Source organism: Zootermopsis nevadensis, unplaced genomic scaffold, assembly GCF_977971745.1.
Source record: "Zootermopsis nevadensis isolate Lab colony 2312 unplaced genomic scaffold, Znev_1.0 Znev_ptg000022l, whole genome shotgun sequence".
Classification (NCBI taxonomy): domain Eukaryota; kingdom Metazoa; phylum Arthropoda; class Insecta; order Blattodea; family Termopsidae; genus Zootermopsis; species Zootermopsis nevadensis.
Window position 1 is genome coordinate 20935763 of NW_028259154.1, and position 22879 is coordinate 20958641.

Here is a 22879-nt window from a genome sequence, read left to right on the forward strand (position 1 = left end):
TATGTACCATTAACTGCAACTGTGCCCTATACCATAAATTTTCTAAAAATATTTTTATGTTATTGTTTCACTCAGTATATTTTGTTTCGATTTAATTTAATACGATGTGACATTTAAATGAAATTCAAGCGTAGTTTTAGAAATTCTTGACTGGATTTGTAATTATTTAATTGTGCTCATGTGACTGTCGTCATACACAGGGGTTATGTTTCTGCTAATCGCCGCGTATAACGAAACGGTTAAAGAGGTGAACGTAGAACACGTTAATATTCGCTTTCATCCTATTTATCCTTGTTACTTTTAAAATGACCTACGCATAACAGTTATACAACGTAAACTGTCTGCGAATTCTGGTGTTCTATACGCTCTAGCGTAAGCGAAGAACAATTTATGGCCCGTTCATACCTTCTTGCGTTTCTCCCAACATTGAGATCGCAGTTCCCATATGAAAGCATTCTAGAAGAGAGATTTAAAAGTGTAGGTACGATGTGTAAAGAGTTTTAAGTGTCAATTTAGATGAATGTGTGATCATAAAAAGAAGTCGGAAGGTAGGGAGAGTGGTGAAAGCGAAATGTGAACGGTATAATCATAAAATAAGAACGTGGAGGTTCTGAAGTATTCATAAAGTTAAAATACCGACAAACGTAAGTTTCAAAGAAGAAATTACAGATAGAATTAAATTGCAGGACAACTTTCCTAATTAGTAAAAGGCACTCCCTGGAAATGGCAGGTGTTTAAGAGGAGACAAATTCATTTGTTTAAAAGTTACAACACTCCCATTTTATCGGACAGAGCAGAGATGGAATTTTTAAGAGTCTAGAACGAAACACCGAGAGCTGGGAAGTAAGAAAAGAAAAATTCAGCGACAAACAACAAAATAAGATTGTACGGACACGTTTTAAGATTGAAAGAAGAGAGTGTTCGAGATAAAGCTTTGAACATGAAAGCAAAATGGAACAACGCAAGAGTGGAGATTATAAAACAGACTAGGAGAGATGTCACGAATGGAATAACATGGGAAAAAGTTGAGGAGGAGGGTGGAGAGGCGTGGTTGTTAGACGCCCACATAAAGTGGGTGGATGATCATGAAACAACATACCGCTTCAAAACTATTCCTGATTTACAATCGCATCAACTACATACATAGTAATTGAAGCTAACCTCCAATTGTTTACCCGTTCCTCGATGACATGTTAAATAATGTAATCGGTCTCTGGAAATTGCATTTCACTGTCCTTCCCCACAGCCTGTTGTTTACGAAATATCAACTCTATAAAGGCATGCTACTTCTGCTCCGGATTAGTCCGGGAACTGAGGGGGCAGGGATGAGAAACACAAGGGCATTATAATTTTTTCAAGCTATCTACTGAATATCTGGGTAGTTATTCTAATGTTATGATAAACATTATCCATTGTCTGAGGTATATTTTATATGCTTGACGTTTTGAGTACAGCCAACTCCCGAAATGTTTTGTGTGTGTTATAATGATGAATTTGCGTTTACCATAAATCTCTAGAGACGTCTGTTTGTCGTTTTTGCTTTTATACTTCGCTTTACATTTGGAAAATTGGAGCTGAAGTTTAGAATTCTCAGTTGTCATATTCTCATACTAAATCGTAGCCTACGTAGTTGACGACTATAATAAATAAACTAAGAAACAAACAGAATTAGAGATTTATGGTGTTTGAGGGAAAAGTGTTGCTGTAGTTACGTTGACCCAAAGGAAGAACCGTAGTAAATTATCTTGAAATATTAATACTTATAAGTATTTTAAAGTAGTTAAGCTAATTGCTATGAACTAGGTGCCTACGTGTATCAAGATCTCGAAAATGAAACGTGCATATGAAACTATCGTCTCATGAATAACTTTGCTCTGTGGAGTTAGAAAATGCCGATACCACAGAATATCGCATACCAAAAATGCTGTGGTGGTTTCCTTCGCTCTGCATTTCTTGTTTAGATAGCTCTTTAATCTACAATGATTCTTAAATTCCTACATAAGTGAGAGTCCGTACAGATGGCTGCACTGTAGGTTAATTCTGTGCTGTTTGTAAACACGTTTCAAAGTCCCATATCTGGTGATCAATCAAACTCGCGTCTCAGCAGTGTTTGAGATCCGTGCTCCCTGCTAAGTGCGGTGAGGACCGAACAGCTTCATCCTTTGTTGCACTCATGCGCTCGCCTGCTTGCTTACATGGTCCGACAGACTCCAGTACGGCAGATTCCGGGGTGAAGAAGTGTGTAATAGATGACAGAAAGACGTTTTTACTCTTTCACTTTCTTCTAAACCCGTTTATAGATGAAACTTTGTAAGGTTTATGACAATGGTTGAATGTCGGTAGGAATATTGTGTTGGAAATTTCTAAGTTTCTGAGATGTACTCGAAATATTTGACGTTTCTCTAGGTACTGTACTCTCGTTTCCGGATGATCAGTTGTCGTTATCCTGACATAAATTTTATCACTTTTTGTGATAATTAATCACTCTTACTTGGATCGAACCCGGGGGCCTTCCGAATTAAAGGCTAGTACGCTAACAATTTCGGTGGCCCAGTGCTTAGGAGTCATTCCGGCGGTATATAATAACGCATATATGTTCCTGTAACTGTTTATTTTTAACCACGCGTCGTCTGGTTGAATTAAGTAGAGTGAGAAATTGTAAAAATAACCTATTTGCTATAACCAGAGTATTTTCTCATTCTTTCATCAGAGTTTGACTTTTTTTTTCCTACCCGTATTAAAAATACTAATGCCTCTGATTTTAATGCAAAAATGAAGATTAAACAAGGTGGGAACAACTCAATTAATGTTAATATGTTCCAGATGGCGTAGATACTGATGCTGAATTCATACGTTCATGCTGTTTGTTAATATCGTTATGTTAAACTTTATAATTATTCCAGGCATGGCTGGGAAGCCAGTGTTGTTGGTCTCAATTTGCATAACACGGATGCACCCAACATTGTACGTATTTAATGTGGGATACATCAGTGGTGCTTGGGAACTGGTTGGTGCAGAATAGCGTGTATAATTTTCAGGAGTTCTCTGAAATCCAGCTACCTCCTAATTGAAAGGTGAACCGACCGATTAATTTATTCGTGTGTAATGGTACATGTTTAAAACGTGTTATGAACATTTCCGACGCGTTTTAATGTACCACGATACCCCCTCTCTGATCTCTCTCTTTCTCTCTCTTTATTCTTTTTCTTTACAGTTATGACAGAATTGGGAGATTATACTTCTTTGTATTAATTAATAGTTCTTTATCTGTGATTAATTAGGACATTCTTCACTTTGGTCCTGTCGTAATTTTTACAAAGTCCTCATTGTTTTACAGGCTACAATTTTTAATAAGGTATTTAATTAAATCTTTATAAATGCCTTTATCAGACACACTCTAATTGAAGTCATATATCAGAGCTTTATACAGGATGATTCAAAAGTCCCTGTGTGGCCGTGATCGTTACCTTGTAAATTGTTGTAACAGAACGTTCACGACGATAAATATATAGTCTTATAGGTGCACAGAGATTTTATTTGTAATGTTTTCTCCAAGTTAATTAATTACTAACATGGCAATGGTCCGAATATTTAAGGTTGGATTTGACGTATATAAAGTTGCCTGAATACGCATTACTTTAAGTTATGCACAGAAACTTAATCGATTTACGGTTCTAATTAGCCTCGTCAAGGAGATCGAATTATCTTAAGCAAAGTGCCATCTTAAGTTTTTCCATGAACTTCTATCAACTAACTTTGAAATAAGTCACTTTAATTTCTAAACTTCAGCACTTAAATGGACCTGTAACTAACCTTTTTTGAGAGCTGTATTCGCCGACGGCTTTATAAACACATTACGTTCCATTAAAGGATTTTTCTGTTTCACCGAAAAAGTCTATTAGTTTTAATCCATTTTAAAACCTGTGTCAGTAAAACAACACGAAACGAAATTAATCTTCGATTACCTATAGCGAGACATCATTGCTGCAACTCTCCCTGGATTTCTCTCATTGTTTGTGACTAATGATTGGAAACGGGAACTTTGGGACAAAGACGGAAAAAGAGGGAAGCTTTGTGCTCCATTAGAGCTCATATACGCATGTTCCAAATGCGCTCCTTGGCATATCGCCGATACTATTGCCGTTTGCGAATTTATTGTAAACACTAATTCACTGTCACTAAACTAATAGTACTGTAAATGTCACACTTCATAGTAGAGGTATCAAGAGATGTAAGTTTGACCTTTTGTTTGTGTTGTTATAAGTCTTGGTCTCAGTGTTAGGAAACAAAATATGTCGGTTTTGTAGATGGTGGTATTTTGGATTGTTGTTGAATATGTAGGCAGTATGTTCCTCCGAAACACTGTCATATAACCACACGACGCAACACCCCAGAAGACCACCATGTTTATTAACATCGCCGTGAAAACCTCAAATCCTTTGTATATAAAGATGCTTGAAAACAGGGTGTTAAGAAGAATATTTGGATCAAAGAAAGAAGTAGTAACAGATGAATGAAGAAATTTATGCTATGCGGTCCTTCATAATCTGTACTGTTTACACCAGATATTTTTGAGATGGTCGTGTGAAAAATGTGAAATAGGTTGGGCATGTATCACTCGCAGAAGTAAGGAGGAATGCGCGCAACATTTGTCGAGTCATACCTGATTCCGCGTGTTTCAGCTCCTAAACTTCTGATAGGTTTAGATTAAATTTGGTGATAAAATCCTCTCGGGTGACAGGCCGCGTCAGAATAGAGCAGAAGTCGAACTTTTCAGATACATTGTCTGTCTCCATCATCAGGAACGATTTATATCTACTAAAAATAGCGCCCCTTCTTGTATGACCTCTGACCACTAGTGAATGCGGACGAATCCATCTTGACAACATTCGTTTGAAACCGCTGCACTTTCACCTAGGTTTTAGGGTTTACGTTAAAATTTATTTGGGGAATTTAAATTTTGTCGTATGTATTAAATGTAGCATCTACTTTATATTAAAGCTGAAGCCACGCTTGATCGATTTTGTTAAAGAACCTTACCTTACAAAGAATAATTTGAGCATTACCATAAAATACAGATCTCATTAATTTGTACAAATTTCATCTCGAACGTTTTTCTATATGGTAAATATTAATAGAATACTATGGAAAATAATTCTTAACTGAGTACTTGTATCTTAGGTTAATTTAGGTTTGCAATAGTATCTTTGTATATATTAATAGATTATTTAACTTATTCAAAACAAATTAACTTTAACGCCAATTATACGTTCAAATTCATAAATAATATATTTGGAAAGTCAGTGTACTCAAACGTGAAGTAAAAATAAATAACGTGAGTGGACGAAGGGGATTTAGTTTTTTTTCATTACAGAAATTATAATTTGTGAACTGATTGTGGACAGCACTTCAGCACGTCATTTCAAATTTTACCACCTGTAGGTTAGACTTATTTGTGTTCTATGGATCTGTTCACTTCATTCTACCCTTTTGTCTGCTGCTTTCCGTCTACCATTTTCTTCTCTCTATGTCCGCTTCTCTGCCAGTCGATATGTGTACGGTTCCTGCACATTAGACATACAAGTGACCTACTTTATATGTCAGATCACCAAGCTCTGCTGTTGCATGTGAACAAGTGAAATATGTTGAAACTCGGAAAAAGTCTGCACCACTTAAAAAATAAGACGATAGAAGAATTCGGAATGAGGAAACATTGCCGCAACCATAGTTATTCCACTCCTTTTATCGATTCCATGTAACTTAATGGCATACGAGGTGCGATCGGAAGGTTACCAGACTGCGCGTATAAAAACCCGTACACTTATCTCAGGTATTAAATTCATCCATCACCCTCGAAGTAGTTTCCCTGGGAGTGAACACAACGATCCCAGCCCCGCTGCCAAGCCTGGAAGCATCCCTGGAAATCTTTCTTTGTCAGCCTGTCAAGCACCATCTGCGATTCTGCCTGAATCTCTTCTATCGTCTCAAATCTCCTTCCCTTTAGCTGAATTTTCATCTTTGGGAAGAGGAAGAAGTCACACGGCGAATAAGGAGGGTGCGGGATGACGGCCATAGTGTTTGAGGCCAAAAACTGCCGAACTTTGAGGGCGGAGGGCGGTGTGCGCTGGCGCGTTGTCATGATGCGTCGCATGTGGAGTTCTTCCTTTAGAATCAGCTGACAGGTCCCATAGCCTATCCCAACAATGTCGCACAAGTCGTTGATGGTACGACGTCGATCTTCGTGAATGGCCTGCCGAATCTTCGTAACATTTTCGGGCGTTGTGCTCGAAGATGGTCGTCCAGAACGCTCGTCATCATCGACAGAGGTTCGGCCATTTTTAAAACGTGAATGCCACACAAAAGTTTGTGCACGACCCATTGCGGACTCCCCAAATGCTTGCTTTAGCATTTCATAGGTTTCCGTAGCCGTTTTGGCGAGTCTTTGGCAAGAGATTCAGGCAGAATCGCAGATGGTGCTTGACAGGCTGACAAAGAAAGATTTCCAGGGATGCTTCCAGGCTTGGCAGCGGCGCTGGGATCGTTGTGTTCACTCCCAGGGGAACTACTTCGAGAGTGATGGATGAATTTAATACCTGAGATAAGTGTACGGGTTTTTATACGCGCAGTCTTGAAACTTTCCGATCGCACCTCGTATGTATTGGTTTATTTAAAGGCGAATTTAAATAGCATATGTTAGATACAATGCCGAATAGTAACATTCTTATGAATAATAAATTGGGAAGTATGACATCTTGGCCTTTTGTTGCACTCCCACAGACTTTGCTTGGGAGGATTTAGGAAAACCACGAGAAACTCCAACGTAAGTTAATACATAAATTATACTTTGAAGATAGAAGTTACATATTCCTCTTATATTTTTAAGCGTGTTTGACCAATACACGCGCCAGAAACCAGAAAGTAAAATATCCGAAAATTGTAAATGGATCGCCGAGAAAATCTAAAATCTTATGGAAAAAATTTATATGTCCATACTAAGACAGTATGAATATAGAATGAAATAGGCCTACATAATTTTGTGTTAGATGTTCTGCCTCGATTTTTTTTTTATTTCCTTTTAGTGAAATTTGAATTGATTTGTAGAACCAAAGAATTTACTTGTACACTGTGTTTAAAATTTCAATTTCAAATTCGTATTGAATTGTATTCTCCCTCTGGTTCAATTTTAAGACTTCTTATTCCTTTTCTTATTTCGAAGGCTTTTCTTAGTTTTCTGCAAGCATGTTTTCGATGCTGGCTTTTTGTTCGCCTTCATGCTGTGCTGGCGGTTAGATTCTTGAATTATTCATACATAACCTTCTTTAAAACCAAATAAGCTAAAAGATATTTCATTTTGTTTCTTACTTTTATATAATATGGATCTGAAAAAAAAAATATTCTATTTACAGTCATTTGAAGGAAATTACGTTTTCGTTTTGAATTCCACTTCCTTTAACTTTCCAACATAACAAAACAACTGCTTATTACTTATTATTGCATACAATACATAAAAGAGGCCTTTAGATCGATTCTAAATGCTCAGTTTTTAAAATATAATATCATAATAAACTATTCATCTTCTTCGCATATCACGCGGTAATCTGACTACACATAAAATATATTAAAACAAGACGTTATTGGAACATGATGCCCGCCTAACTTCAAATGCTTCACTCTGTGTGGTATATCTTAGATATACTTCGGATTTATATTTATACAATTTAGTTAGACAACTTCAGTTTCTCCTAGTACAGTTTCCTACTATGTTAAGTTTGCCAGCTATAACTCAAATGTTTCACTTATGCCATGTTTGTGATTCTTACGGTTTAGATAGTTTATATACGAAATGTGCAAGTAAATTTGTGGTTTATAATCACACCAAACTTCTCATATGAATTTCTAATAGTTCATTACTAATCATCAAATTGAAAAATTAAATATACTACATAACTTGTACGGTAGCCGTGTTGTATTTCGTTCTGTAAAAATTACTGAAAGAGAAATTATATATTTTCTTTTTCAAATATATTTTACCACAATCCCGTAATGGCTGATGCACACGGCGAGTATGTTGATATTGATTGTAAGAAATTAAAAGTACAGAGGCACTGTTAATTTCAGTGGAATGACGTGCACGTAACGTTTGTTGAAATCCGTCTGATAGTTCAAACGTAATTAGTTGGCGCACATGAAACGTTATGAACTCTAAGTCTGTCTTTACGATAGAATCAAGCAAAAAACAAAATTGAGTGCACAGTAAGTATTGATGGAGCTTTTGTTGTTTTTCGAGGTAGTTTCCAGAAAATTGTTTTTGGTGTTATCTGTAGGACAAAGGCCCAGACAAGACTAACTGTACAATGTGTCCAGTTTTTTTACCACGAACATATACAAAAGTCTGGAGCAAATATGATAGCGCAGTGACCATATTCTGCAATGGCACAAGAAATTTTATAACTCAAAGCGGTGGCTTGCGCTCATCACACCTTGCAGTAAAAGTGTATGCTGGATTATGATTCCCCAATTACGTGATCTGCAAAAACTTTCGAAAAACACACTTGACAACACAATCTACATACGCATGTACAGAGACATTTCTTTATCCCATTCAGCTTTGTATAATCTTTACAGTTGAAACAGTGTCGTAAAATTGCCTACATACTAACCAAAAAATGAGTACAGGGACATTGTTACATACAAATTTCGTGTTCTTGTCGTGCAGGCTATTTTATGACAGCAGTTGGTATCGCAACATGCTTTCATTTTTTTTCACGTTGTGCAAAAAGGGCATAATTACAAGCTGATTCTGCATGGTTTATGACGCGCAGCCAAAGTACAAACCAACGACTCACTTGTGCACTTTCTGTCAGTCACGAGAAATTGGTTAATGTCTGTCCAAACACGATACCTTGAGTTACGAGAGACAATTCTCTGTCCAGAATTCAAGCTGAGATTACGTCAAACGCATTACCACATCAGCTGACATCCTCAGATTGCAGATGGAGGAGCAGACCTCCTGATGTGGAATCTGTTGCTGACAGCAGAAAATCGGTGGTCATCCAGTTTGTAGATTGGGCCTGGGTCTAACCACTTCGCACTGTAAAAGGCAGCATGTTACTTTTTGAGTGAAAGCCTTACTCATGACGTTATTCAATAACATATGAATGTTACTGTTGCCTTTTGGCTTGCAGACCGGATAGGGTTTTGGGCCTTTTTACCCCTATTCGATATATGTCGATACAGACATTTTAATTTCCGGTTGCCTACTCCCGCGAAGAGACTGTTTAAATAAATAAATATATATTACACAGAAAACCGCCACATGTATATTAAATTCTTTTAATCGCGAAGGAAAATGTTTTGAGGTGGTAAGGGGTTATAAACTATCCTTAGCGCATTAATTAGATCTCCATTCTGTAAACGATTTTCAGCCTTGAATTATACGATACATATGACAGAGGAATATCAGAAGATGGAAAATTATTTTTGAAGAAATTTGAGATGACCTTTCTCTCCTGTTTAACAAGACATAATTTGTCTTGCATTTATTCCACGTTTTTTATCAGAGACTAGACATGTGGTAAGCTGGTGAATTTTTTCAAATCTTCTGTTAAAATCTCTTGGAATCCTAATATCGTCTGCTGGACGTAATTCATGTAATTTCAACACCTCATTTTCAAGTTTAATGAAAGTCGTGGTTAAACCAACGAGAACACCGTAGTACGCTAAATTAAACACTCAATCACATTAATGTTCTTATTTCTCGTTTTCAGTCATATTACATCCCAAAAGGATCTGAGTTATTACCTTTGTCACTTAAATACAATAATCTACATACAAGTATTACTAGTATTCCTCGCGAGTTCTTTTACAAAATTGTCGGACCTGGTTGTGCCCTTATCACATAAAAAATGTATTTATGTTCCAGTAAATAAATAAACAAATGAAAATTCAATTATTTATTTCTCATATTATTATCAATCAATAATCCCATTATAGTCATAATTTTATTAACTCTATGAGCGCCTAATTTTCAGACTCACGGGGTTATGTATGTGGGGTATTAACAAGTTACTGGGGATATTCCAGAGATAAAGACACAATCCGGTTTTTGAAGTCCTCTCGTCTTCAGTGACAGTTTAGCCTCGCTCCAGTTACTGTGCCTCACGGTGCGTGAAATAGCCTCAGTTCCTACACAATGCACACTGGGATTTCGCCTGACACGGACAGGAGGTTGGTTGTCTTGCTTTGAGCGTCCTGTCAATAAACGCAAGGATTTTACTTCATTCTCTGAAGCTGAAACATCCAGTTTCGTGAAATTTTGTCACCGTGCCTGTGTTGATAGGGCGATGAGTTCTCATGGGGGTTACAGAACAGTCAGATATGTACAGTTAACATATTTGGTAGGAAAGTTGACATTTCTTTATTGATCAGCTGTTTTATCGCATAAGGTAAACATATTTGTTCACTGATCGAATGGTTACAAATGTGTGGTTGAATTGCAATCCTTTTCTTGATAAAATGTCTTTGATTACTTAGGATTTTAGGTTTTCACAGCGGTGAGTCTGAAGATGGTTGTCTTCTGGGTTGTTGCGCCGTGTTGTCTGGTAGAAGTTTACTGACGTTTCAGAGGTCCTTGCTTCCAATCCAGAAGACAGCCATCATTAATGTCTTTGATTGTTGCATTATGATTTAATAAATACGTCGTTGTTAAATAAACAAGGAACCCTCCGGAAACAAATGTCCCTGAATTCAAGTCTGTATAGAATTGGTATATAACCTTATACAATATAATAATCTTTCTGAAATAAAAACATATTACAGTTTGCAACAAAAATAAAAATCTTTCATCTGGGAAACCGGAGTGTAGGATAGATCTAAAGCAAGCTCCGATACCGTTATATCGAATTGCTCAATTCTCGTGAGTATAATTTTAGTTCATGTGAAATGAAATGAGAACTGAGGAACGAATCGCTGAAATAGACGCAGTGGTTACTATCTGCACATCATCTCGTCTAGAAACGTCTAATCGGCATTAGTACCCAATAACCTAGACATGAGTGTGGTGAAGAGTTCAGAAATTGAATCGGTATTCACTTCGCCGTTCACGCGACTGGAGACAGGCACAGACGAGGGTGTCATAACTCGTGTAATAACTGCAGATTGGAATAGATTCCCAGTCTGTAACAGAGCCGTCTCTCTTATTGTTGCCTACGTGAATTCCTGCCACGGTGGTCTAGCGGTTAGAACGCTGGCCTTGTAATCCTGGGGTCTCGGGTTCGATTCCCGGCGGTGCCCGAATTTATAACTTGTGTTGGGCAAGGCCATGGTCTAGGCAACACGGAGTTTTCCTCCGGGGGCTTCCCCGGTTTCTCCGTGGCATCCCAACAATTACTCCATTCACACACAGAAGAAGGCAATGGCAAACCACTTCTGGATCATCTGCCAAGAACGTATATGAACAGGTCCCAGTCCGAGAAAAGAATGGAAGGATCCTGTTCATATGGACCTGTCGTCAGACAGAACACTATTAATAATAATAACGTGAATTCCGTCAGTCACTTCTTGATTATGAGGAGTAAAAGAAGGTTTATCAAATTAATGTAGATATCTTTTCATGAGTGTTTTAACTCTTTAGAGCATGGTGTTAATTGTACACCCCACGTCATTTAACATTCATAAAGCATAAAATTTGCCCATAAAGTGATTATATGAGTTTCGTATGATTCTCAAGTAGACAGTTTCCCTGAATATCATTAACGAACTGATTTTTGTAATGGTGTCGCGTTGTGTTTTCTTTGTGCTAGAATTTCAGTACTATTTAGATTAACTTCGCGAGTAATTTTAATGTATCGCTCCTAATGTAAGTAAAAAAGAAAATTACACCCCTCTTCATTAAATAGCTTCCTTAAAATCTTCTCTGAAATTTACAACTAATAAATGAACAATACTTTGAAGATCTACCACTACCTCGTCTCCTACCATTTTCACCAGGAGGTTAAATATGTATTACTCATCGTATCGAATGCAGTCTCTCTCTCTCTCTCTCTCTCGCTCTCTCTGCTCTTGATTTTTCTTCTCTCTTTCTCTGTATGTACCTTAATCTCTCAAAGATTTAAGCAGAAATTTTTGTCTAAAATAAGTGTGCATCAAGGCCGCTGAGTTACATCAGAATCTACGCATTGCAATTTACTTCGTCTGCACAGATCTCATATTGATCTAGAGGGCGTCTGTCCCGGCATGTACCAACGTATCTATAGATTTTCACAGGTCAGTCGGAAAACATCCTAAGGGAACTCTTGTGATGGCCGTTCATCCTGTCCGTGCCAAACCGATTCCCTCAGTACTAGAAAGGGTTAAAAGGATTCACTTGTATGGCTCACTTTCTGAAACTTAAGTACAGAATAGTACTTTACAGCCACTCGTTTGTAATTCAACATCCAGACATAAATCCTCAGGCTCTGAAGTGACTAGTTCCAATGCTAGTTGTGAAAGTGTCGTAGTGGGCCAGTTGATGTACTAAGTCTATGTTTCCCAGATATGTTCCGCGGATACGTGCCAGTTTCATTGTTACGTTTTGCCAACACTGAAGAAATATCGAAATTATGTGACATCTCGTATGTTTATTAGTATTTATCGTCATGACACAGCCAGGTGAGAAATACCGCATATACAAAGTTCATCGCATTGTCTATTAAACTGTATATTATTTCGTAGTGAAGACAGAGGTGTCAACATATGTCACTTTTTTGCATTATATACATTTTTGATATCCTAGAGACAGGATGTGATAGAAAGAACACAAGAAAGGAAAGAAGAAATAAAAGAAAGAAAGGAAGGAAAGAACTGTTTACTACTGGTGAATTACCTGTACTGTACATACAGCTACGCATATGTTCCGGGGCAATTTTAAAAAAATCTATGCCACTGCAGAATGTATTATAAATGTTTAAAATTTAGCAAATCAATAATCGTTGATTTCCCTGACATTGAGATACTGTGATGTCTGACTAAATTTATATTCAAGCATATATACGAAAGAGAACATCAATGATTCAGACAGGCGTTAATATTCATTTAGTGGAAGATAATATTATGGGGCTTCAGCCACTGGCGCTCTCTTGTTTGGTATATGCGACTTGTCAAAACAGTACTGAGCCCACTCTCTAAAAGGCTTACCTCCTTTGTTACCGCCACTCCAAATGTTACAGGTTTCCACATGGCATTTTGCTCGCTTCACTGCTTTGCCTTTGTGTACTTTGTACCTCTTTACTTACTCTGCTTAATTTCTACCTATCCACTAATTTTATAGACGTAAGAGAAATTTGTAGAATTATTTTACACTAACATATAAGGCTTTAGATTTCGGTTAAAGTCAACAAATTGTGAACATGATGAATAATTGAGAATATATTTATTCTTCTGTGGCTGTTGGTTGTTACGGAGGCTAGATCAACTGCTGAGATTCTGTAGCATCGAAGGAGCTATTAAAAGGTGATTACTAATGTTCAATAGCGAATAATATACAGAGAAGCGGTCGTGGTATATTTTAAGAAAGAACAGATTCAGTAGGACTGAAAAATTAACGAAAGTCAGATTCTTTAATTGAAATTCAAATCAGAGACTTCGGGATTAGGGTGAGATATATTACTCTCGTATGGCATTGTTCGGAATTATTGTAATTTTTGGTATTATATTATTATACATTTTCTATTAAAATTTGATTTGATTTTCTTAAATGTAACAGGGTACAAACATTTCAAAACACGTTATTGAGCTAATGAACAGGTTCCCTAAGGCAAGGTAGATGTTCTTGATAACGCCAGATATTTCACGCTGCTATGGAGAATTTTTTTGGTGACTTCAGTGGAATACATTGAGACTGTGTGTAGACCTTGATTTTCGTGTCCCATTTGCTATACTTCTTTATTCGGTGGTATTCGTTTCTTGCTCTGTCTTTATAATTTTATTTTAAGCACTTGGAGAATAAAAATTTACAAAGTCGTTATGTATCCCTGTACAAATTCATGCTGTGATTTTAATGTTGGGATCGTATATAGAAAATGGAGAAATGTCGGTTATCTATCTATCACTCACTCACCATTAGATGGCCGAAGCAGGTCCCTTAATATCCTGTCATAACTGAAGAATTCATCGTTAATCATACCAGGGCTTTGCTTTCTCTCTCTCTCGCTCTCTCTTTGAGCAGGAAACTAAAATAGCTTCAATAAATGCAGACAAACATCAACCATGCGAATATTTCAGTAGAACTGCAATCTAAATGAACGCTGTTCTTTACGTCACTCGAATGTACTGCTGTTCTGGGGAAAGATTAATGAATTTCCTTCTCTACGAATGTACGTTTTTAAGCATTTTTTGTGCAGATTTAACGAAGTAAACATGCATGGAGGACGACATGCCTTTCTGTCCGCTTGTATTATTTCCGAAACTGCATAACAATTTTTGATATATTGTACTAGGACCCTGCGCCAAAATGATAGGGTAGACGTAATATAGGTTTGTTCGACCAAAAATAACTCTACATTAAACTAAAATCACGTTTCATGAGTTTTCTAAGATTCAGCTTCTGGTAGAAAGTATTTGTTGGTTTACATAATATGAATCTAATAATATCTGCAAATTTTATTTAATAAACTTTGATATTCAATCAATAAACACCTTGCACGTAAGGAAATTCTTAGAGAATAATGCAAACTGAAATACGGTGTTGCAGAATAGTGCAGTTCTATTAAAAATGTAATATCGTATGCTAGAAATTACCTGAGAAATGCCAAAAGCATGTCATGATCTGCGCTGCTTTACTTTTATGAACAGAAAAATGTAACATACCTGCGAACCTGAACGTAAGTCTGTCAATTTTCTTAGTCTTGTTTCGGCGTAAATTCTTTTTCATGTTATGTTACTTCGTGTGCACCCCTTAGAGCGTCTTAAAACTTAGCTGCAGTACATGGCATTACTTCCTCTATCGTGACATGCAACAGCAGAACACTAGAAAGACGTCAGCTGTTACAGATACTTGACTTCTCAGAACTGTCTTCTGTATCGTAAAACAGATTTGTATTCGCAATAAACGACCATCAAGGCCAATGAGGCAGGTGTCGGAAAGAATGGATTTGGAAACTGTTTACTATGTGTAGGCATACTCCAATGTGCAGTGCGGCATTCCAGCCTTCACACGTTCGCGCTCCCCAGTTAGCCGATTCAGTGCTTGTTTTATCAAGGCGAATTAGGCATTATTTACAAACTCCGATAAGAATTAATCTGAATTGAAAGAGGCCAGACGGCCTAATCTGTGAGATCTGCAGAGAAAAACAATCTGTCAAGAACACTGTGATAACCCAAATGGTATTAACGCCGTTTGTCTGTACGTGATCCACCAACTGTGTCGTCTCTATCTGCATGCGAAAGCTTTTGGTCAATTACAGAAGACGAAGTTCTCTGCGGCTTAGTAATTCAGCTGACTTTACTCCAGTTTCCAATAATGGAACCAAACATTGATATATTTCGATCGGGTCGATATGGAAATGGTTGCGTAATAGCCCCTGTGTTAAACATCGATACCTGAAGCAATATTGTACGTTCCGATTCGTTAGGTCCTGCCGGGTGGCTGCTTAGGGAGTCGGGTGTGTGTGTGTGTTTGCGGATAAGTGTATGAGTGAGTGAGTGTGGAGTTGATGGAAGAAGAGACTGGGTGGATGAGTAAGGAAAAGGATGGTGAATGGCTTTGTTTCGAGAATGGATGGGCGGGTAGTCCACTTGGTTTGTTAGTATGTATGTGTTGAGTCAGGAAATATCTCAGTTTGATTCACACAACAATTTACATTAATAACATTTTCCTTTAGATGCATTACTTATTTTTACGTCATTACCCCATATTATTACATGCTTCAGGTACAATTTTTTCCATCAGACATCATTACTTATAACATATTTAGTGATATTTATGGAATTATTACTATTTCTAACGTCTTATTTTATTGTTACATTATAATATTATCAAAAGTTCTGTATTGTGGATATATGCTCTTTTGTGTTATTTTAAGTTCCATTTGTAAATAGTGATGTGTGATGATGGGAAAATTTAGCACGATAACGTGTGATAATAAGAATTAATTACACTGAACAAGTAACGCACGTAAAGTAAAAGCTATTTGCTGTAAATTGTTGTGTTAAGACTATGAATCACATCGAAATCTATTAGATCCACAATATGACGCCAAAATATAATCAAGACAAACGCTTTTATAAAATTGCTGAAGACATCGTAGACGTCACTTTTGAAACGATTTCGTCTTATTTGGAAAGGACGGGACGTAACTACGTCACAGCTGGTAATCACGTGACATTTTGTTGCAGCCACAAAAATGTTTCGTGTTTCGCTACGTCAGTAATACTTTACAGATTAGGAATTGCTTGAAGTTGTATGTGACTTGGAAGCTACTTTTTTGCCTTCTCGATATTATAATTGTTAACCTAATTATTTTTTAAACATCCAATGAACTGTAAAAAATCTGTAAACTGTGTTGTAAACAAGTTTCACACTCTTGGAGCTGAGACATAGATCTGTTTTAACCCATCTCTTGTATGAGCACAATATGTTAAGTGTGAGTGAATTCATTCGCTTGTATTTGTCATTGGTTATGGTTATCATACTTTGCCAGCACTAAAAACAAAGTTGTCAGTTCAGTGCGCATTGTGAAATGGACATTGTGGCTCAGCGGAGTTGGATTATCTTAGCTTTCATCATGGTTCCCCGCTGGCTGAATTCAATATGTGGGTTTCTACACCATTGGTGTTTGTACGAATTTATTTCTCCCGCGACAGCCTATCCCTCGTGGCCCGCTTGTGTTTTATATCTCGTACATTCCCTTGCATGTTAAATAAATTTATGACATAGGCCTATTACGGATTAACAGTCGCTTTACTAGTAAAGTTTCCCCGTAGGTTTAATTTTAGCTCTAGGTCTTTAGAGAAATGGTCCGAGGTAATGCCCAGAGTTGAACTTATGTGAATGTGGTAATTAAGTTTCGGCTACAAAAATAGTCGCGAACATTCCATACAAATATAAATTATTTTCTGTTGTACTTCCTTAAATAATAAGTATTTCAACAAATATTTCATATAATAATTACAGGTCTTAAACAGGCCTGTCTTTTTTATTGTGGGCCAGTGTTTTTACAATGAACAGTTTTGTAAATGATACAAGATTTAAACTTTACGTTTGATGAGATTATATCGTTTCAATATGGGCCAGATCTAAATTTGTCTGGTAAATTTCAGTCTGGACACTTGATACCAAATTTAATCCAGATCGATTGCTTAGTTACGTATATTAAACATCCCTACTACCTGAAAATAATGTGTGACAGAGACCTGCAAGCCTGCTTCTACTGTTTGCTGGCCTAGATGCATTTGACAGCTTATTTAACTTCTTCCAGTACAGGTCTATACGTCTCTGGTGCCATATATAAAAGAAGAAAATCAGTGAAAAATGTTCACAATCGAAAGTTATTTCTCTTAAATCATATTCTACAACCAAAGTGGCTGTCGAAAAGATGTGTTTGAAGTTTTGGATGAAAAAAGCGACACTTCCATTCGATGAAGAAATGGCGAACGTAGACCGCCAGTATGACGTCAAATTGTCGTGTTGAGACACGCTGGTTTCCTTGTCTTGGAAGAAGTGATAGATCTTCAGAAAGAAAATCAAACGGCTTCTCCATAAATTTAAGAGGCTTGTCGAAGGAAATGGACTCCTTCTCACGTCTTCCTCCTCCTCCTCCTCCTCCTCCTCCTCCTCCTCCTCCCCCCCCCGAAGGAAAGAAGTAGCCCACAATGTAATTGCTTATGTGAATCGAAGTATCCTCTCTGAGCTGAAAACTTTTCCTGACATTTCCTTTGTGTCATTACGGATGGGTTTTGCGGCCTGTAAGTTTTATGAAATGTGTTATATTATTTTCAGAATTGTGATACCGAATAGGCCATTTGTAATCTTAACAAACATTCTTCTGTTACATAAAAGACCGTCAACATATTCATATTTAAATTTCACGAAATATAAGAACGTATTAGAAATTAAATCACGTACATAGAACAGAAACGAGGAGTACGTTCAGTTCATACATCGACGGTGAGTAAGTAGGAATTCGAAAGGAAGTTGTAGTTCTCTCTATGATACTATTTATTCAGTATCCAGACGCTTGTAAATAAAATGTTGTTATATTTTCGTTAGTGAATTTAACGGGTCATAGTGGAAAGTCCGCCTGGCTGCTGATTGCACACACTTAGTATAAAAATAACGTAATTTCAAATATAATTAAACAATCTTTCTGCGAGATGAAATCTTTCAGGAGAAAATGAATTTCATAACAGCAGTTATCAGTTTTAACGTAAAGAAAATCAATGCGATTATCAGATTACTTAACTGTGAACGCGTGTCCTGGTACAGCCTCACATTGTTGGTCCAGGGCGAAAACTTAACACTTCAACTTTCCATTAGGCAAAATTATAAGTTGCATAGAAGTTTGAGGTTTTGTATAACAATGTCGGGGTTAAATAGACTAAGTGTCGGTATTGACTGGTAACCTTAAAGATCATGGAAACTCCTAAGTACTTTGTGAGATTATTTTGTTTCGTTACTAAGTCCTTCTTGCGGATTTTCAAGTCACACGGCTGACTAAGAAATTCTCAGTAATGTAGGAATCATAAAAGTTCATCACTTTGTCAGAAGGGCACACCACTGGCCCTATTTTTTTAAACAAGATTAGTTTGAACCGTATCATTTTATCCTATTTATTTAATATTGGTTGTAATATTACCCTCACATCTACACGTAAGTGTCACAAGTGCTATTTGCACTCCACCTTTTCCCATTAAAATTCTATATGCTCCACCCATCATTATCGTTAAACTTTATTTGATATCCTAACACAAGTTGATGTTGAATACGAATTTTTAACTTCCTTATGATGCAGTTTTCTCGATCCCAGTTGCATTGCCCGTCTCCAAGTACCAAATATTCTGATCAGCACCCGGTTCTCAAACGTGCAAACTTCACACATAATAACAGTAGGAAATAATTTAATCTAGTATAATTATACAAAAATGAAAATGTCCGTTGATAATTTTTTGTTATATTTAAGTCCCTTCGATCGTTAACACACTTCCGGTTCTTTACCTGTGTAATCTCCTTCGTACTCACTGTAAGGACCTATTTGATCCCTCAAGTGCGAAACATATCATTAATCATCGTGCGATCGATGTAACATTGGGTGGAAGTCTCCGTTATCAGTTTACCAGCCCATCCACAAAGTGGCTCTTGAAGGACCCCCAGAGACGGAGGCCAGAACGGACTCCGTGCCGTATTGAATTAGATCAGCAGGGCAATTGTATAAGAAGCCTGAATTAGAGGTCCTGTTATAGAGAAAATTGGATGCAATTTGACCGTAGAATGAGAGCTGGCAGAATTGTGGAACCCGTCTTGTAATTAATAATATTAGGTAGAATTATAACGCAGTTCAGAATCTTCTGTCTTCCAAGCTTCTGTCAAGAAACTTAAAGATTATATATATATAAATCCCCAATATTATCTGTTGTTATATAAGACTCTGAAGCTTGACATAACATATTAAATGAAGTCACAGATTAAGGGCGTTTGAGGTCAAGGGATTCCGAGAAAATTTGAGAAAATTAATACACACGTGTTGTCATCAGCCCTTTGTGCTTTTCATAGAAATTATAAGAGCTTACACCTTTTCTTACTTATCAACAAAGGTAATTAAAATTACGCTAACAAACTATTTTTAACGTAATTATTTTGAAAGTCCTGTAATAATTAATGGCTATGTAAAATTTAAGCGTCTTCATATCTGCCCTAAAAATATGCACAGCTTTTCAATTTCAGCAATAAATTATAATTTTTTTTATAATGTTAAAAGCATTTCGAAGCAAGCCGTTCAAAATTTCACGACTTCATCAGTGACAACGATAAATTACATTTTACTTTACTTGTTCTGCTTTTATGTGCCGCTGTACCTTACGAAACGTTACCACTAGTGCTGTTTGTGCAGTATTCTTCCCCTTGCCAAATGGACTGTAAATGCTTATAGTGAAACATCAAGAGAAATGAAGATATACAACGTCTGGCTTTAGCATGGCGGCTTGCTTGCACGCACAGAGTAATGGAGAATGGAGGATATCAGAGGCAGAACTGTATAGGTACACCGACTCCTGACAAATTTTAATTTGGAAGAAATCCGAAACATCATAAGATAAAATACTAGCCGAAAAGAAATGTTCTATTTACGAAAGATCATTTTCCATTCAAAGTGACTGCTTGGAGGACCTTAATATATAGGCCTAAAGGATATTAATAATAAAATGGCTAGGAGAATCAGGGTGGGAAGCTTGGAGTGGACTTATTTGGTTCTACGAGCCGAATCTGTTGAACGGCACATGATTTCTTAAGTGATTGACTGTTAGCTTCGCAATAAGAATTTCGCTCCATGGAGTTAGTTAAATAATACGTCGGTCTATTTTTGCCCTTAAAATCACGTACTTAAAACCTAAAGCGCACATTACAGCTCACATTATAAATCACACTACTATTCGGAGTTCCACTTTGGTAAAGCACTGCTGTAGAAAATTCACTCTAGTATTTGAACCGTAAGTTTCAATTCCGCTGTAAGAGAATCCGGAATTTGACACATTCCGGCCCCATTTCCTTCCTCGCAACACATTTAACGTTAACGTCACGTGAGTCGTTCTTGTCTTCAGAACGTTTTCACTGCTCCCTCCCGTTTGTGCGGTTACCTGAACGTAAGCTACTGTGGTTTACTTGGCTGCGTAACAGCCGACGCTAAATACTATGCCTAAGAGACATTTACGACTCCGATGCAACACCAATAATTTACGATACCGCCCCACACTTACCCATTCCTCACGACTTGCATTTACGATGTGGTCAGAAACTGCGTTTTAGCTTTCCCTCTGCTACAATTGTTACTGCTCCGAATTACGGGCTCCGGTGGACAAAATTACGCTTAATGAAGTTGGCCTCGCTATAATAATACAGCCACGCCTTCGGAATTCCCATAATAGGCAACGTTAAATAAAGTGGGAGTTACCAGATGCATACCACATTCTAGAGACGTTACATTTTAATTAAATTAGGACCAACATGTCATAAGTAAAGATAGGACCAGTAAAACAGATAGTACGAAATGTTAAACCAATCATCATCATCATCATCTATTTGTTTCGGCCAGTTTTCGGGCCATGGCCTCCATTTTAGGAGGATTCTTGGTCTTTTGAAGTGTGCATTTGTGAGTAGTGAGTGACCAGCCCACTGACTAACCAATCATACAGTGGGTAATAATATTAGTAATTTACTTTATTGCGCTCAGCAAATATGTAGCGAATATTTTCAGTATGCAATTCAGTGCCCACTCTGCTTGAAGCCTGTCGGAACCACTGTCACTCTTCTGCTTCTTATCTTCAGAAAACCTAATATAAATATTGGGAGACGACATAATTCCATTTACTAGTCACAAAAGACGTCATAACATATTTTTATGGTTGTCAATTACAAGTCTTGTCTGGTTATGTTATAAATCATGTAATTTCAATTCATTTTAAAATATGATATCTTATTTCACGTCTCCTTCCTTCATCTGGACAATTCTTGCGAGAAAGGTGCTGAGTTGCTCTCTCGTACATGAACTGAACTTCAGCTGTAGTATTAGTACGAGAGTGTAAAAATCCATTGTTAAGCAGACTTAGAAAAGTGTGTATCAGAATACTGAAACATGTTTCTCATTAAAGATATGTTTTGTCCAAAACGAGATTAAAAGTTCTTTTTTGATTTCGTTTTGTGAGTTGAATATAAAAAAAGCAGTCCCTCCGTAACTTTGAATGTTTTCTGAATTCGAGTCAGGTTCCTTTCGCTATGTAAATTTTCTATCCACGCATTTCAATAACGCCTCTAATGGATATTACAAGTTCATCAATATGAAGAACGTCTTGGATCGAGAGGAAAGAGTTTAGAACTCTAAAGAGACATTCGGTGAGAGTCTGAATAAGAACTATCAACATTAACAGAAGTTAAAAGCTTTTGAACTTTCTTATATTCAATAACTTCATCATAATAAGTAACAGTGGTTCTAAAATTCGTATCGTAAAACTTTATGAAGAAATAAAATATCTTCAATGTTTAGAACTCATGTAGGCCTAATTTGACTAGCACAGAAATTCAAAGAAAGTCAGTATAAAAATATTTTCCAAGTAAATTTTAAACCTACACTCTAAAGTGTTTCTTGCGTTTAATTAATGATCAACAACAAAGATAGACACTAAACTGAGGTGAGCTGTTTGCCTCACGATCCGGCCGTTCTACCACCTTTCCACAGACACACACAAAGTACTTTTAAAAACGTACAGGGGTATTTTAATGCCCACCGCCTCATAAAATCTTAGACTCCTAAATCAAAAGGAAGTCTGACATTGCTGTCACAACGGAACTGCACTCTGCTACCATGTTGATATATTTTTAATAACAAAGAAGTATATGACACAAATCGCACAACGCTCATAAAAACCATCACTTGTTTCGTATGTTATTAATGAGAAATAAACACGCCGAATCACACACACACTGACGCATGTTAATTTAAACTTTTTATCATTATTTTTGCTTTCATTTATTTCTTACTTTATTTAATACTTTTTCGCATACGTCTTACAATGTACGCTGGCCTTGTAATCCTGGGGTCTCGGGTTCGATTCCCGGCGGTGCCCGAATTTATAACTTGTGTTGGGCAAGGCCGTGGTCTAGGCAACACGGAGTTTTCCTCCGGGGGCTTCCCCGGTT

The 22879-nt window shown here is 37.0% G+C and overlaps 1 protein-coding gene across 4 annotated transcripts in view; it reads left to right on the forward strand.

Moving 5' to 3' along the window:
• The window catches only part of Gycalpha99B (guanylate cyclase 1 soluble subunit alpha 2), a 332598-nt gene that overhangs the window by 297119 nt on the left and 12600 nt on the right, over positions 1-22879 (forward strand). The window lies entirely within an intron of this gene.